The sequence below is a fragment of the Anomaloglossus baeobatrachus genome, unplaced genomic scaffold (genome assembly GCF_048569485.1).
Source record: "Anomaloglossus baeobatrachus isolate aAnoBae1 unplaced genomic scaffold, aAnoBae1.hap1 Scaffold_2473, whole genome shotgun sequence".
NCBI classification, from domain to species: domain Eukaryota; kingdom Metazoa; phylum Chordata; class Amphibia; order Anura; family Aromobatidae; genus Anomaloglossus; species Anomaloglossus baeobatrachus.
In genome coordinates, this window is record NW_027442077.1 from 212,494 (window position 1) to 230,723 (window position 18,230).

An 18,230-nucleotide genomic window follows, 5' to 3' on the forward strand; every position below is an offset into this window, starting at 1 on the left:
TCCCACAGAGACCATGTCTTTATAAATCCGTCCATTGTATTGTGGAGCTGGGCCGTCAACCTCTCCATATTTCTCACATCTTTTATCCTAGCATAAAGATCCGAGATTGACGGCGGTGCTACCCTCTTCCAGAATAGTGATATTAGACATTTGGCAGCGGTGAGAATATGTAGGAGAAGCTTTAATTCAGACTTGCTTAAAGACGAAGGGAGAGCGTTTAGTAAATATACCACCGGATCCCTACTCAGATTTCTACCTACTAATCTACCCATCAGGACTCCACCTCCTCCCAGAAACCACTGATAGCTGGGCATGTCCAAAATATATGATATAAAGAAGCTCCCCCAAGTCCACATCTCCAACATTCATCTGGATATGAGCGGTTGAACTTATGCAGAAGCTCTGGAGTGTGATACCATGTCATAAGGACTTTGACTTGGTTCTCCTTATAGAGAGTGCTGACTGAGGACCGAAATGTCCTAGTCCATATCACCGACCAGAGTGCTTCTGATATAGATCGACCGATCCAGCCCTCCCATCTCTTCATATATGTGTGCTTCACTATCTCTGAGGAGTTCCCTCTTGACAATATGTTGTAGATGGCTGAAATCAAACCCTTAGTTGAAGTGCGCCCCGAGCAGAGGGCCTCAAAAGTTGAGGGACGACTTGACGCCATCTGCCCTCTGATGGTCGAGAAGAAATGCGCTATCTGTTGGTATGAGAAATGGAGGCCGAGAGGTAATTTGTACTGGTGTCGTAGGTCTGAGAATGGCTTTAGTTTTAAGGTGACCGGGTTAACAATATCACGGAAACAGTACAGGCCCGCCTTTGCCCATTGCCCCACCACCCCCGGGCTCATGCCCTCTGTCAAGTGTGGAGTGAACAGGAAGGGAGTCAGTAGAGAAGACTGCGTTGCCAGTTGGAACTTTATCCTGCACTGCCGCCACAGCTCTCTTATAAATGCCATTGGGCCTAAAAGGTCTCTCGAATGAGTTTCACTAGGGCGGTCCCAGATTAGAGAGCTTGGGTGGAAAGGTGCCATCCAGAGCATCTCAATCTCCGTCCATTTATTATATGCTGGCAGGGTTGTCCAAGAGGCCAGTGTACGTAAATGAGAGGCATAATAATAGAGTATTACACTCGGGCACGACAGACCCCCTCTTGAACGCAGTGCGCACAGGACTGAGTCTGGGATGCGGTGCCTCCCCGAGTGCCAAATAAATTGCATTAACATTGACTGGACTCTTTTCAACACCCCCATAGGGACTCGTACCGGAAGTTTTTCAAATAGGTACAGAAATTTCGGGATTATTGACATTTTTATTGCTGCTATTTTGCCCAAAAAAGAGATCTGCAGGGATGACCATTTCTTTAGGCTATTTTCAACGTCTCGAATCAAGGGTGGGAAATTTGTCTGGTATATTGTTTTGTAGCTGGGGGTTATTTTAACACCTAAGTATTGCAGGGAGTCCGAGCGCCAGGAATACTTAAAGTTTTGCTTTAGGGACCGCACTTTAACTTCCGGGATGTTAATGGGTAATGCCTCCGTTTTATCTGAATTAAGTTTATATCCCGAGAACCTAGCATACTGGGCTAAGACTGCATGCAGGTTTGGCAGGGAGACAACAGGGTTAGTTAGGGACAACAAAACATCGTCCGCAAATAAAGCCACCTTAAAGGATTTTTCCCGAACCTTGACCCCCATAATATCTGGGTTAAACCGAATTTGAGCTGCCAGCGGTTCAATGCTAAGAACGTATAAAAGAGGGGACAGTGGGCATCCCTGCCTCGTTCCATTTCTGATAGGGAGGGATTCTGAGTGAGCATGAGGAAGGCGAATTGTCGCCGCCGGGCATGAGTATAAGCCTCTTAATGCCGAGACAAATGGCCCCGACAGTCCGAAATGGCCCAACACAGAAAACATGAAGGACCAGTCCAGCCTGTCAAAGGCCTTCTCTGCGTCCAAGCTTAGAAGCAGAGCCTCCACTCCCTCCCTGTTCACCACCTCCACCAAGTCCAGGATCCTACGTGTGTTATCTCCCGCCTGACGGTACAGTCTTTATGGACCAAGTACGGGAGCCAATTATTTAGACGTTCAGCTAAAAGTTTAGTGAATATCTTGAGGTCCGAATTTAAGAGGCTAATCGGGTGGTAACTCGCACATTCCATCGGGTCCTTACCGGCTTTGGGTATAATAGTTATATAGGAATGTAGGAATGTATTTGGAATGTCTACGCCCTCCATGAACAGATTGAAGAGGTGTGTTAGATGAGGAGACAACTCCTCTACAAAAGTCTTATAGTATAGGTAAGTGAACCCATCGGGACCCGGGGCTTTATGACCTGGCAGGTCTTTGATCACTTGTTGTATCTCATCTGGGGATATGTTCCGATTGAGTTCCTCCACCGCCTCTTCGGACAACTTTGGGAGGTGACAGGTGGCCAAGTAATCATTCACTATTTTTGCTCTGTCTGGTTGGGACATTGGAAATGGCGAGGGGATAGAGTATAATGATGTGTAATAAGCTTGAAACAATTGGGCCATTTTTGTGGGGTCATATTGAGGGGTACCCGAAGTGTCTTTTATCGCGCAAGGGGCAGTAGTTATCGTTTGGTCTCTAAGCTTTCTGGCTAACAACGTGTGCGGTTTGTTCCCATATTCGTAATATTTCTGGCGGGAGTACCGGAGGAGTTTTTCTACGTGACCCTGCGTAATCTCTTTTAATTTAGATCTCAAGTCTATCACTTTTTTCAAGCGAATCTTAGAGGGACGGGTACAGAGCTGTTCCTCTGCTGAACGTAAATCCTTTTCATATTGGCGATAGAGCTGTTGAGAATCCTTTTTGATCCTAGAGGAGAGGGCTATGCACTCCCCCCTAATGACTGCCTTGTAGGCTTCCCATATCAGCGGGAAGGATGGAGGTGACTGAGAGTTTTCCGTAAAATAATTCTGTATGGCCTGTCGGAGGGATTCTCGAGAGGAAATGTTAGTTAATAAAGATTCATTAAGTCTCCAGTGGGTTCTCTTTAGGGGGGCAGTCGTCAGGTTCAGAAATATCGATACGGGAGCATGGTCCGACCAGGTGATGCTACTAATCTGTGCCTGCTGAAGTGCTCTAAGTGTGGGGATATTGCCAAAGAAATAGTCTATCCGACTATGTGAATTATGTGGGTGTGAGAAGAAGGTGTATTGTCTTGCTGTTGGGTTGTCTATTTTCCAGAGGTCATACAATTGGTGTTTACGGATCAGCCTGCGGAAACCAACAGACAATTGTGATGATCTCTGTTGACTTACGGTATGTGAGGGTGCATGTAATTTATCAGCGTTCTCCGAAAATACCATATTAAAATCCCCTCCTATAATGTGTATGGCCCCTCGATCTGCTGAGAGACGCGCCAAGACAGATGAAACAAATTTAAGCTGATTGACGTTAGGAGCATATAGGTTACAGAGGATTAGCCGTTTCCCGTTCAGAGTTCCCTTGACAATCAGATAACGACCCAACGGATCTGCCTCACACTTACTCACTTGAAATGGGCAAGTGTGGGAAATCAATATGGCCACCCCTGCTTTCTTCCTTGAGTTTGTGGCTGAAAAGGATTGAGGAAACCAATGGCGGGCAAAGCTAAAAGACCCTTTGTTTGTAAAGTGTGTTTCTTGCAGGAACACTACTGCCGCCCTTGACTTCCGCATTTCCTGGAGGACCAGCCTCCTCTTCACATCAGAATTCAACCCCTTAACATTAAGGCTCATTATCTTCGCCATCCCGTGACCTCTAGGTGTGCTCGTGTGGAGGCTAATATCTGAGACTTTCGTTTAGTGTGCGTGGCAGACAATCCCCCTGAACCCCTCTGTGATATAGCAGATATATTTTGATAAGTTGCATAACTGTGGATCTTACCAAGACCTAAAATAACAAACTCAAACATAACTATGTTCAACTATAAAATAGGAATTTTCAGTTATGAGATAAGTATACGGCAGTCGAAACTAACCGCCCACTATCCCAATACCAGAGCCGACTTATATTTACTCAGAGTAGAGAGTATTACACTGGATATAACCTGCACTATAAACTAGAGTGCGAAAAAATTTAGTACGACTCTGCCAGTGGGTAGGTGGCAAAACTCCACAAATCTGACACACTGGCCCCAACCAACCCCCCCCCCCCCCCCCCCCGGGATTTTCTAAAACGGAGAAATCACAAAGATATGGGGAACTAAATAGGTAGACCCATTAGGACAAAGTAACTTCTACAGGTAACCATAAGTTCACGTGAGAGCTTGATCAAGTAGGTTCTTCTTCCCTCGAACTCTTGGGGCGCCGTTTGCGCGACGTAGTAGCCGGTTGCCAGGTCTGAGGAAGTGGCGGCATCTGCTGGGGCATACTCCAATCTGGTAAATCTGGAACAGGGAGGTCAAAGGCCCGGCAGAAAGGCTCAAGATCAGCGGGGGCCCGAAGGCAGGCCTGCGTCTATCCTCGCCGTGCAGTGAGGCTAAACGGAAACCCCCATCTGTAGAGAATGTTGTTATCCTTCAAAGACGACAGTAGTGGGCGAAGGGCCTTCCTCTGCTGGGGTGTTAACCACGAGAGATCTTGGAATAACTGGATTTTGGTACCTCGGTACATCACTTGTTTTGGTGGTCGTGCTTTAAACATTAATTCTTCTTTAAGTTGAAAGTCAGTGATATGGCAGATAATATCCCTTGGATTCCCTTTCAGATTTTTAGGGCGTAAGGCCCTATGCGCTCTATCTATGGGAATTGGGTGGTCAGGAGGTTGCTGCAGAAGTGAGTTGAATATAGTCTGCAAAATTGTTATGACGTCCTCCTTTGCTTGGGACTCGGGTACGCCTCTGACTCTTATATTATGGCGTCTGCCTCTGTTATCCAGATCCTCAATATGACGCTGTAGCTCTCTTATGACGTCAGCCTGAGAGGAGGTTTGGGACTGGAGGTGACGGATGACTGTTCTAGCTTCCGTATGGTCGTTTTCCAGCTGGTTTATTCTTTTAGAAAAGGAGATGACATCCTGCCGGACTGCCGCTATTTCAGATCTACAGGCATGTTTAACCTCAGAAATGAGTGTTTGAAAATCCTTCTTGGTAGGGAGCTGTTGGACATGCTCCCACCATTCAGCAGGTAGGCTCATAGGTTGCGTGATGGAAAGGCTGGCCCCTGCCCTCTCCGGGGCCCTCTGCCTGGTGTCATCTACACCTGGAGGATCGGAGGGGGACTCGGGGCTCCGAAGTCCTGGGCCCTTTATTAAGTTGTGGGGTCTCTGGGGCCCAGGGGTGAGGGTCTCATTATGTAGCATTGGTGGTTCCAGTGGAGAAGACAGGGAGTCACTGCCCCGGCACTGTATCACTGTCCCATGGGGGCCCGGGAATCCGGCACTCTGCAGGGCCTCATAAGTGCCCCCCAAAGCCTCCCCGCTGCCTCCTGTCATGTCCTCCATTCCCCCACAGCTTCTGCTCTCCAGCCCCTGCTCCCCTACGTCCCACTCTGTGCCACTCACTGTTCTCAGTGTGGTGTCCACGTGGGCCGCAGGGCTCCAGCCTCCGCTACGCTCCAGCACCTCCAGAGGGGGGAGGGGCGGCATCATCACCGCCGTCCTCACTTGATTCCCGGGGCTCGCTTCTAGGGAGAGCGGCTGTCGCTCACCTGGCCTGGGAGATCGGGAGTACTCCGGGTTCTCCAGCTCGCCGCCTCCACACTCCTGCTGGGCCACAGGTGAGTCCCCGCGCGTCTTCTCCACCGCCGCCATCTTGACCGCAAGGGAAGCCTCCATCTCGCCGGCGCTCGCGGGTCCCCGCTCCTCATTCCCTCTGCCCCCTGCAGCACGTACCGGCAGTCCCTGTGCGGTCTCCTCCGCAGCTGCTGTCGGGCGAGGGGAGAGATGCCGAATCGCCTCCCCGGCTCGGGCCTCCTCCTGCTCCTGCTCGCCGGGCGGCTCCCTCGTTAGGTAGGAGTCCAGGGTGAATGCAGCTGGGGTCCCAGGGTCTTTAGACATCTTTGGGGGCTTCTTCTTCCCCATTTCGGATCCTCCGGGCTTATGTAAAAGTGCTATTTATAGTCCCGGGTGAAGGAGCTCAGGACTCAGGCGTCTTGCCTCATGGAGTTCCGGACACGCCCCCCGGTATATCCCTTCTATTCTGTACTCCGGAGGTCTCTGATGTGTACCCCAATATAAGTGTATCACTGTGTCTTTTATATTGTACTCTTACATTTGTATGTTATTTTCCTGCTTACTCATCTTAGGCTGTTCACCCCATATCCTCATATCCTCATATCCCCATATCCTCGTATCCTCATATCCCCAGCGAGAAGCCACAGTTTGGAGCTTGAGGAACCTTTTGTCACTTTTTTTCTTAGCTGTGTGGACACTATTTATTATATTTCGGAATCTTGGCATCATTCTGACCAGTCTTGTATTTGTTCCATTTAAATGAGAATAATTAATATTAATTCATAAATTGTATAAACTCAATCATTCAGCTCTTTTCATGTATTTGTGCAATCATCGCATTATTGCTCCTTTATTGTCTTATAGCGTCAGTTTGATGCATTCTTTTCATTAGTGATGTTTGTATAAAGCTTTATAATGTATGTTAGTGACTGTACATCATCTAAAAGAATCTGTTATGTTTTTATTACATTAGATCCTCTTGTCCTGGACAAAAAACAAAATTGATGGTTAAAACGTTGGACTTTTTTTGTCTATGCACAAGTAAAATAAAATCCTTTGAAGCATTATATTCCTCTCTCACATTTTTTGAACTATTTTCTATACAATCTCATAGTTGGGTCGACTGAATCTATCAGAGACAAAAGAACAAAAGCTTCATGATTCATAGAAATCAGCAAGAGAAAAACACCAAGAAAGTCTCAGCGCTGAAGGGGTTAATGCCGCCTGTGACCAATAATGGGGAATTTCCACACACCTCCACCTGCAGAGCCGCTGTCATGGGTGACAGTTATGTGGTTTCTGGCTATAGAAGGTCACAGCATCTGGCTGTGCAGAATGCTCCCTGACTTTCCATTGCTCCTGCTGTCAGTATTCATTTCCTGCTGGATTTCTCTCTCCCCCTTTTGGACCCAGCAGGAGCTCATCTTACACCTGATCATGAGCATTATCTGGGTGCTGAAATACCAGATACTTCCTTGGACTGATGCTGGTGATATTTTTAGCTCATTCAAGCCTTGGTTGCAAGCAGGAGGCTTGTACTCCTCTGTGGTATAGCAGTTGATCTTCTACCTGTGTCACCTGTAGATAAGTAGTTCATGCATTTCCCTGTGTCCTCCTTGTGTCTTTAGTGGGGTTGATGAAGAGATCATGCCACCCATTCCCTATTTAGGGCCCCGCAGTAGTTATAGCTAGGGTCAGGTATCCAGCTCGGCGCAAAAGTGAGGAACCTATCTATGGTGGTGAGGACCCAGGGACCAGCGGTAGGTTTGGTCAGGGGTCACCATCTTCCCCTTCCCTAGACACAGGATTTTCCTTACCTTACTTTTTGCTGTTCGCTTGGTGCTTCCCAACCCCCGTATCTAGCGAAACAGCCGCACAGTATACATGTGGGTAGAGGCTAGATCGGAGTTGATTTTTTGAGGGGGAGGAGTGATTTCATGAAATCATGATGTCACCGGAAGGGGCGGGGCCTCCTCAGTGCCGTGCAGATCTGTGGGCGGGAAGCGGCAGTGCTTGGGCTCCTCTGTGCAGAGCGGACGGATCCTGACCCTGAGGTGGGGAATATTCAGCTTTTCCTCATTAGTTATAGCTCTGGGGTCTCAGCCTGGATGTTGGGGGCACAGAGCAGTGTCTCCTGTCACCACTGGGGGCTGCAGCTCGTGTATATCTCAGGGCATGTACTGAAGCTGCAGCACCGTGCTGTGGAGGCTTCCATAAGGTAAGTGTCTTATGAAGGGGGGTTACACCGGGCAGGGGGTGATGCTGTGGAGGTTTCATAAGGAATGTGGGGGTTATTCTAGGCAGGAGGCGACGCTGCATGTTTGGGGGGCTTGCAGGAGGCAATGTGGAACGTTTAGGGCGGCTCGCACTTGCCACGGAGCGACTGCATGTTTGGGGTGGACTCGCACTGGACAGGGGGTGAAGCTTCACGTTTGGGGGGGCTGGAACTGGGTAGTGAGCGACGCTGCACGTTTGGGGGGGGCTTGCAGGGGGCGATGCTGCACGTTTTGGGGGGGGGCTTGCAGGGGGCGACACTGCATGTTTGGGGGACTCGCACTGGCCAGGGGGCGACGCTGCATGTTGGGGGGGGGGTTTGCAGGGGGCGACACTGCATGTTTGGGGGGCTTGCACTGGCCAGGGGGCGACGCTGCACGTTGGGGGGGGGGACTTGCAGGGGGCGACACTGCATGTTTGGGGGACTCGCACTGGCCAGGGGGGGACGCTGCATGTTTGGGGGGGGCTTGCAGGGGGCGACGCTGCATGTTTGGGGGACTCGCACTGGCCAGGGGGTGACGCTGCACGTTTGGGGGGGCTGGCACTGGGCAGTGAGCGATGCTGCACGTTTGGGGGGGGGTTGGCACTGGGCAGTGAGCGATGCTGCACGTTTGGGGGGGCTGGCACTGGGCAGTGAGCGACGCTGCACGTTTGGGGGGGCTGGCACTGGGCAGTGAGCGACGCTGCACGTTTGGGGGGGCTGGCACTGGGCAGTGAGCGACGCTGCACGTTTGGGGGGGCTGGCACTGGGCAGTGAGCGACGCTGCACGTTTGGGGGGGCTGGCACTGGGCAGTGAGCGACGCTGCACGTTTGGGGGGGCTGGCACTGGGCAGTGAGCGACGCTGCACGTTTGGGGGGGCTGGCACTGGGCAGTGAGCGACGCTGCACGTTTGGGGGGGCTGGCACTGGGCAGTGAGCGACGCTGCACGTTTGGGGGGGCTGGCACTGGGCAGTGAGCGACGCTGCACGTTTGGGGGGGCTGGCACTGGGCAGTGAGCGACGCTGCACGTTTGGGGGGGCTGGCACTGGGCAGTGAGCGACGCTGCACGTTTGGGGGGGCTGGCACTGGGCAGTGAGCGACGCTGCACGTTTGGGGGGGCTGGCACTGGGCAGTGAGCGACGCTGCACGTTTGGGGGGGCTGGCACTGGGCAGTGAGCGACGCTGCACGTTTGGGGGGGCTGGCACTGGGCAGTGAGCGACGCTGCACGTTTGGGGGGGCTGGCACTGGGCAGTGAGCGACGCTGCACGTTTGGGGGGGCTGGCACTGGGCAGTGAGCGACGCTGCACGTTTGGGGGGGCTGGCACTGGGCAGTGAGCGACGCTGCACGTTTGGGGGGGCTGGCACTGGGCAGTGAGCGACGCTGCACGTTTGGGGGGGCTGGCACTGGGCAGTGAGCGACGCTGCACGTTTGGGGGGGCTGGCACTGGGCAGTGAGCGACGCTGCACGTTTGGGGGGGCTGGCACTGGGCAGTGAGCGACGCTGCACGTTTGGGGGGGCTGGCACTGGGCAGTGAGCGACGCTGCACGTTTGGGGGGGCTGGCACTGGGCAGTGAGCGACGCTGCACGTTTGGGGGGGCTGGCACTGGGCAGTGAGCGACGCTGCACGTTTGGGGGGGCTGGCACTGGGCAGTGAGCGACGCTGCACGTTTGGGGGGGCTGGCACTGGGCAGTGAGCGACGCTGCACGTTTGGGGGGGCTGGCACTGGGCAGTGAGCGACGCTGCACGTTTGGGGGGGCTGGCACTGGGCAGTGAGCGACGCTGCACGTTTGGGGGGGCTGGCACTGGGCAGTGAGCGACGCTGCACGTTTGGGGGGGCTGGCACTGGGCAGTGAGCGACGCTGCACGTTTGGGGGGGCTGGCACTGGGCAGTGAGCGACGCTGCACGTTTGGGGGGGCTGGCACTGGGCAGTGAGCGACGCTGCACGTTTGGGGGGGCTGGCACTGGGCAGTGAGCGACGCTGCACGTTTGGGGGGGCTGGCACTGGGCAGTGAGCGACGCTGCACGTTTGGGGGGGCTGGCACTGGGCAGTGAGCGACGCTGCACGTTTGGGGGGGCTGGCACTGGGCAGTGAGCGACGCTGCACGTTTGGGGGGGCTGGCACTGGGCAGTGAGCGACGCTGCACGTTTGGGGGGGCTGGCACTGGGCAGTGAGCGACGCTGCACGTTTGGGGGGGCTGGCACTGGGCAGTGAGCGACGCTGCACGTTTGGGGGGGCTGGCACTGGGCAGTGAGCGACGCTGCACGTTTGGGGGGGCTGGCACTGGGCAGTGAGCGACGCTGCACGTTTGGGGGGGCTGGCACTGGGCAGTGAGCGACGCTGCACGTTTGGGGGGGCTGGCACTGGGCAGTGAGCGACGCTGCACGTTTGGGGGGGCTGGCACTGGGCAGTGAGCGACGCTGCACGTTTGGGGGGGCTGGCACTGGGCAGTGAGCGACGCTGCACGTTTGGGGGGGCTGGCACTGGGCAGTGAGCGACGCTGCACGTTTGGGGGGGCTGGCACTGGGCAGTGAGCGACGCTGCACGTTTGGGGGGGCTGGCACTGGGCAGTGAGCGACGCTGCACGTTTGGGGGGGCTGGCACTGGGCAGTGAGCGACGCTGCACGTTTGGGGGGGCTGGCACTGGGCAGTGAGCGACGCTGCACGTTTGGGGGGGCTGGCACTGGGCAGTGAGCGACGCTGCACGTTTGGGGGGGCTGGCACTGGGCAGTGAGCGACGCTGCACGTTTGGGGGGGCTGGCACTGGGCAGTGAGCGACGCTGCACGTTTGGGGGGGCTGGCACTGGGCAGTGAGCGACGCTGCACGTTTGGGGGGGCTGGCACTGGGCAGTGAGCGACGCTGCACGTTTGGGGGGGCTGGCACTGGGCAGTGAGCGACGCTGCACGTTTGGGGGGGCTGGCACTGGGCAGTGAGCGACGCTGCACGTTTGGGGGGGCTGGCACTGGGCAGTGAGCGACGCTGCACGTTTGGGGGGGCTGGCACTGGGCAGTGAGCGACGCTGCACGTTTGGGGGGGCTGGCACTGGGCAGTGAGCGACGCTGCACGTTTGGGGGGGGCTGGCACTGGGCAGTGAGCGACGCTGCACGTTTGGGGGGGCTGGCACTGGGCGACGCTGCACGTTTGGGGGGGCTGGCACTGGGCGACGCTGCACGTTTGGGGGGGCTGGCACTGGGCAGTGAGCGACGCTGCACGTTTGGGGGGGCTGGCACTGGGCGACGCTGCACGTTTGGAAGGGCTGGCACTGGGGGGGTTGGCACTGGGTGACGCTGCACGTTTGGGGGGCTGGCAGGGGGCGACACTGCACGTTTGGGGGGGGGGGGCTGGCACTGGGCAGGGGGCGACGCTTCACGTTTGGTGGGGGCTCGCACTGGGCAGGGGGCGAAGGGGGGCCTTGTGTGAGTGTGGGGGGCCTTGTGTGAGTGTGGGGGCCTTGCGTGTGTGTGTGTGGGGGGGCCTTGCGTGTGTGTGTGTGGGGGGGCCTTGCGTGTGTGTGTGTGTGGGGGGGCCTTGCGTGTGTGTGTGTGGGGGGGCCTTGCGTGTGTGTGTGTGGGGGGGCCTTGCGTGTGTGTGTGTGGGGGGGCCTTGCGTGTGTGTGTGTGTGGGGGGGCCTTGCGTGTGTGTGTGTGGGGGGGCCTTGCGTGTGTGTGTGTGGGGGGGCCTTGCGTGTGTGTGGGGGGGCCTTGCGTGTGTGTGTGTGGGGGGGCCTTGCGTGTGTGTGTGTGGGGGGGCCTTGCGTGTGTGTGGGGGGGCCTTGCGTGTGTGTGTGTGGGGGGGCCTTGCGTGTGTGTGTGTGGGGGGGCCTTGCGTGTGTGTGTGTGGGGGGGCCTTGCGTGTGTGTGTGTGGGGGCCTTGCGTGTGTGTGTGGGGGGGCCTTGCGTGTGTGTGTGTGGGGGGGCCTTGCGTGTGTGTGTGTGGGGGGGGGGCCTTGCGTGTGTGTGTCTGTGTGTGGGGGCCTTGCGTGTGTGTGTGTGTGTGGGGGCCTTGCGTGTGTGTGTGTGTGTGTGTGGAGGCCTTGCGTGTGTGTGTGTGGGGGCATTGCGTGTGTGTGTGTGGGGGCCTTGCGTGTGTGTGTGGGGGCCTTGCGTGTGTGTGGGGGGGCCTTGCGTGTGTGTGTGTGGGGGCCTTGCGTGTGTGTGTGTGTGGGGGCCTTGCGTGTGTGTGTGTGGGGGCCTTGCGTGTGTGTGTGTGGGGGCCTTGCGTGTGTGTGTGTGTGGGGGCCTTGCGTGTGTGTGTGTGGGGGCCTTGCGTGTGTGTGTGTGGGGGCCTTGCGTGTGTGTGTGTGTGGGGGCCTTGCGTGTGTGTGTGTGGGGGCCGTGCGTGTGTGTGTGTGTGGGGGCCGTGCGTGTGTGTGTGTGTGGGGGCCGTGCGTGTGTGTGTGTGGGCGTCGTGTGTGTGTGTGGGCGTCGTGTGTGTGTGTGGGTGTGTGTGGGGTGTGTGTGTGTGTTGGGTGGGGCTCACAGGGAGAGAGGCTGCACGTTGGGAGGGGGCTGCACGTTGGGTGGGGGGAGCTTGCAGGGGGAGAGACGCTGCATGTTGTGGGGGGGGAGGATGCAGGGGGAGAGAGGCTGCACGTTGGGGGGGGGATGCAGGGGGAGAGAGGCTGCACGTTGGGGGGGGGGAGCTTGCAGGGGGGAAGAGGCTGCACGTTGGGGGGGGGAGCTTTCAGGGGGGAAGAGGCTGCACGTTGGGGGGGGAGCTTGCAGGGGGAAAGAGGCTGCACGTGGGGGCCGAGCTTGCAGGGGGAGGGAGGCTGCACTTTGGGGGGAGAGAGGCTGCACTTTGGGGGGAGAGAGAGGCTGCACGTTGGGGGGGAGAGAGGCTGCACGTTGGGGGGGAGGCTGCACGTTGGGGGTGGAGCTTGCAGGGGGAAAGAGGCTGCACGGGGGGGTGGAGCTTGCAGGGGGAGAGAGGCTGCACGTTGGGGGGGAGCTTGCAGGGGGAAAGAGGCTGCACGTTGGGGGGGAGAGAGGCTGCACGTTGGGGGGGGAGCTTGCAGGGGGAAAGAGGCTGCACGTTGGGGGGGAGAGAGGCTGCACGTTGGGGGGGGGGAGCTTGCAGGGGGAGAGAGGCTGCACGTTGGGGGGGAGCTTGCAGGGGGAAAGAGGCTGCACGTTGGGGCCGAGCTTGCAGGGGGAGAGAGGCTGCACGTGGGGGGCTCGTGCTGGGCAGGGGGCCGTGTTGCACTTTGTGGGAGGTGTGCTATTAATCTTCTCCCTTTGTTTTTCTAACACAGTTTGTGACTACTGGCATCTGGGTGTAATTGCCCCCCGTCGTCCCACCTTAGAGACTGAGAGAACAGTGTGGTCTAATGCACATCACACCTCCTGTGTCCTCCAATGTATTCAACAAGAGGATTTTTATGGTAAATGGAGAAATACAATTTTTACACCTAAAACGCACGGGACTCCGATACAAAAGATTTTTTTTCTTTCATTGTTGCCAATGTCCAACATGGCTTTATTCTACGTATTGATTTGTAAAGTTGATTGTTACAGTATATATTTGTATCCCCGACCTACTGTCTCCCCCTCCCTAATTACCCTGTAGACTGTAAGCCCCCGAGAGCAGGGTCTGCGCCCCTCTGTACCAGTCTGTCAGTGTTATATATTTGTATCCCCGACCTTCTGTCTCCTCCCCTTTACCCTGTAGACTGTAAGCCCCTGAGGGCAGGGTCCGCTCCCCTCTGTACCCGTCTGTCAGGATTGGTTTATTCACTGTAATTTATATCTGTATTTTGGGTGTGACCCGTTCCCATGTACAGCATGGAATAAATGTTCTCTATAAATATATTTCTCTTTTTTTTTTTTTAAATTGATATACTTATTTTAATAAAACTGTTCTAGAGGGGGCGTGGCTTGCTGATGGCCGAGTGAGCTGCACTTGCTGGGAGCTCTGTCCTGAACTTCCCCCATTAGCCTCTATTAGAGCACATTAACATCTCCCTGCTTATGGGCAGATCCAGGAAAGTCACCAGACACCGAGGTGAGATAAAGGAGACAGTGAGCAGCATGGATCGTTTCCTCAGCCAGAGCACCTCAGCAGCCGTCAGGAACACTAGATCAATGATGGCGTCTGCCTCCCTCATGGAAAACTCACAGCCCCGGGAAAGTCAAACACAGACACAGCAGGAGCTGGGGAAATCACAGCAGGACTTCTCCAGCGAGGAGGACAATGAGGGAGATCTGCCTAATCTACATGAGATAAGTAAATCTATCAAGGCTTTGCCTACAAAAAAAGATTTGGACAGATTTGCTAGCAGGCTTGAGAATACTTATAAGAAAGAGCTGCAGGCACTGAAGTCTGAATTCACATACAGGGTAGAGGAAGTGGAGAAGTCCCGGGAAGCCATCACTGCTGAGTTGTCCCTACAAAGGAAAATATTACTTAGCCACTCAGCAAAGATTGATGAGCTCACTTCAGGGCAAGAGGACTTAGAGAACCGCAATCGGCGAAATAATGTCCGTATCCGTGGCATCCCTGAAAGTATTGGCACGCCTGAACTGGAGGCCATGGCACAGAAGCTCTTTGCTCAAATTCTGGGAGAACAAAGCTCTGGGCCGATTGAGTTAGACCGCATACATAGGGCCCTGGGTCCCAAATCCCCTCCAGATTCACGTCCAAGGGACATATGTAGAGTCCACTTTTATAAGGTAAAGGACTCCATCATGTCCGCGGTGCGGCAGGCAGGATCCATCAACTACCAGGGGTCCCAGGTCCAGATATTACCGGATCTGGCTAGACGCACTCTGCAGCTGCGAAGAGCATTAAAACCCCTGCTCCAACACCTCCAGGACAGAAACATTCCATATAGATGGGGTTTCCCCTTCCAGCTGACAGCGCATAAGGATGGGAAATCAGCAATCTTTCGCAAACTCGGAGATCTGGCTAAGTTCTTGGGGACTTTCGAGCTTCCTATGGTAGCACTGCCGGATTGGCCCTCAGGCCCCCAACTCCCTGTGGAACCCCCAGTATGGCAGCCAGTCCGTCGCCATGGGAGACAAAGAGGTCCTGACAAGAGCAATCCGACAGGGTAGCGGTCCTGTGTAGCACCCCTGTTTCCTACTGGGGATAACCTTCATGGGCCCTTCCGGCATGATAGCCAATTATCCCTGGAGCCACAGGGGAGGGCCTTACCATGAAACTGCATCAAAGGCATCGTTGCAAGTTACTGTGATTTGTTGAAAGTCTTTCTCCTGTCACCTAATATTGCTTCTTTCCAGACTAGCATTGTGTTATTTCACAGGTGTTATCAGAGGTTCTGACATTGGGTCAAGTATTACTTAAACATCATAGGAGGAAGCAGTAAACTGTTTGTGTTATACATCCACTTGGACCCTCCACCTGGTGGACCTGGTTTGGAGTGTCTTCCCCTAGTCTTTACTGACTGGACCCTGTGGGGCTGGACCGTCTAGAGGCGAATATTTGGGCCTTTTGAGAAATAAGCCCGGGAGACCCATGTGATTTTCTTGTTTTTTACAATTACTAGAATCTTGTCCCTGATCTGAACACTTTGCTTACCTACCGGGAATGCTGATTGGGGTCAATGCCTAGAATAATAGCCTGTTATGATGTTTACTTTTCTTTAGATGATAAAGTTTTAGCGGGAGCATATAGTTAGTGCGCTTTATAATGATATATCATATTGTATTAGAGGCGGGGGGTAAGGAACGGACTCGCTGCCGTTCTTGGCTTCCTCTAACCCCCCTTAGTGCAAATGGCAATCCATTGCCATGGAAATTTTGCACCACTTAATACTAGGGTTCCTTACCCACCTTTTAGGTCCTTTGACCTAAACCTTGCTCTTTCTTTTCTCTGTCTTTCTTTCTTCTCTATCCTTCCCTCTCACCTGACTGGACCAGCCCCCAGATACCACATCATGCTTCCAGCTGACCTGCATTATGGATAGTGTCAAGTTTTGCTCCTTCAACGTTAAAGGTTTGAATGTCACTGAAAAAAGAAAACAGATAGCATATTCCTGTCATAAGCAACGGGTGGCCATCTTGATGCTTCAGGAAACTCACTTTAGGTCAGATGCAATTCCTAAGTGTTCCTCGGCTTACTACCCGATTTGGCACCATAGCTCGAATCCTGATGCTAAGTCTAAGGGGGTTTCCGTGGCATTTCATAGGTCCTTCATACCAGAGGTGTTAGACTCCTGTATCGACCCCAAGGGAAGATATATTTTCTTAAAGCTTTCTTGGAAAACCAATATCTTTGTTATTGCTAACATGTACTTTCCTAACCAGGGGCAGGACAGATTCTGTGCAGACGGGAGGAAAATTCTGGAAGATTTTGCGGACTCCTCTCCGGTGATATTAGGAGGCGATTTTAATCTACCAATGAACCCGGCCCTCGATGTGTCCTCGGGTAAGTCGTCCTATCCGGCCTCAGTCATACAAAGGATCAAAAAGCACATGCATGGTCTGAGATTGGTGGACATATGGAGGATTCTTCATCCGGACACCAAAGATTACAGCTTCTATTCCTCGGTCCATTCTGTCTATAGCAGAATTGACTCCTTCCACATTTCTCATGCCCTCCTAGACATGACAGTAGAAGCGACCATAGGTAATATAATATGGTCAGACCACGCTCCCATTTACTTATCGATTCAGTTAGGGCCTCGTGTCAAATCAAATTTCACCTGGCGACTGAATGAAAACCTATTACAGGATCAGTTATGCAAAGCGGACCTTACCCAGTCAATTCATAACTTTATTAGAGATCATGAATGTGATACCACTTCTCCTGCAATCCAGTGGGAATCACTGAAATGTGTATTAAGGGGCATTTTGATCTCACATGGTACCCGCCTGAAAAAAGAAAGCGCCATTGAAATAACGCAGTTATCTAACCAGATTGCCTCACTAGAAAGCAAACACAAACGGGACTCATCTCCTACAACCTACGCACAACTCTCTACAACCAGACATAAATTACTAGAGGTATTAGACCAGAAATCCAGGGGCTTAAGAGAACGTCTCAAAAGCCGCTTTTATCAACTGGGAAATAGAAGTGGGAAGCTTCTTGCAAGGGCCCTCCATCCCCGCTCCATGAATACTTACATCCCTTTCATAAAAGACCCAGGAAGTGATGGTCATTTGCATAGCAACCAGGACATTTTAGCAGGCTTCCGCACATACTACAAGGCGCTTTATGATATTAGGGGACAATCGGGACACATAGCGACATATGGGACTCAAGATGATGTTAAAGCTTACCTGGAATCCCATAATCTCCCTTCCATCTCAAATGATACCTTACTGGAGCTGGAAGAGGACTTCTCCCTGGAGGAGGTCAATGCGGTAGTCTCAGATTTGAAGTCAGGGAAAAGCCCAGGTCCAGACGGGTTCTCAGCGGGTTTCTATAAACAATTTTCAGAACTTCTAAATCCTCTGTTCCTATCGGTCTGTAGATATATATCTGCAGGGGGTGCGTTCCCTCCCCAGGCGTTGATGGCCCACATCACAGTTATACCAAAACCAGGGAAGGACGCATCTCTTTGCTGCAACTATAGACCGATCTCGCTCATAAATCTAGATATCAAGCTTTATTCTAAAATGATATCAAATAGGTTACGAGACCTTCTTCCCAGACTGGTAAATCCAGACCAGGTGGGTTTCGTGCTCAGAAGAGAAGCCAGGGACAACACCCTGAGGACCATCTCCCTGATTGACGGCGCAAGACGTCACAGGATCCCCATGTGCATCCTGTCGGTAGATGCAGAGAAGGCGTTTGACAGGGTGCACTGGGGTTTCATGTTTCAGGTCCTTAAAAACATAGGGTTGGGAGAGCACATGATGAACAGAGTTACAGCACTCTACTCTTCGCCCACAGCACAAATCAAAATAAATGGCTCCCTCTCAGATTCCTTTACAATATGTAATGGAACAAGACAAGGGTGCCCCCTTTCCCCATTATTATATATTCTGACCATGGAACATCTGGCGGTGGCATTGAGGAGCAATATATCAATTAAAGGGGTTACATTTCACAAACAGGACCATAAATTAGCTTTATTCGCAGATGATCTGCTCCTGTACGTTACCTCTCCACTCATTAGTCTACCCAACATAATGGCTGAATTGCGGAGGTTCGGATCTCTGAGTAATTTTAAAATAAATACTCATAAATCCGAAATACTGAATATATCTCTTCCTCCAATGCTGGTGACTCAGCTCAAAGCCTCTCTCCCCTTCAAATGGCAGGTGGATTCATTGACATACCTAGGAATTAAACTGACGGCAGATCCCCTTGACCTCT

At 53.5% G+C, this 18,230-nt stretch overlaps 1 protein-coding gene across 1 annotated transcript in view; it reads right to left on the reverse strand.

Annotated features, from left to right (window-relative positions):
- Positions 1-7,590, reverse strand: part of LOC142262556 (uncharacterized) — a 49,722-nt gene extending 42,132 nt beyond the window's left edge. Inside the window, exon 1 of the mRNA XM_075332174.1 lies at positions 7,506-7,590. The gene's annotated coding sequence lies outside the window, so the exon portion shown is untranslated. The remainder of the gene's footprint in view (positions 1-7,505) is intronic.
- Between the last annotated feature and the right edge of the window lie 10,640 nt (positions 7,591-18,230).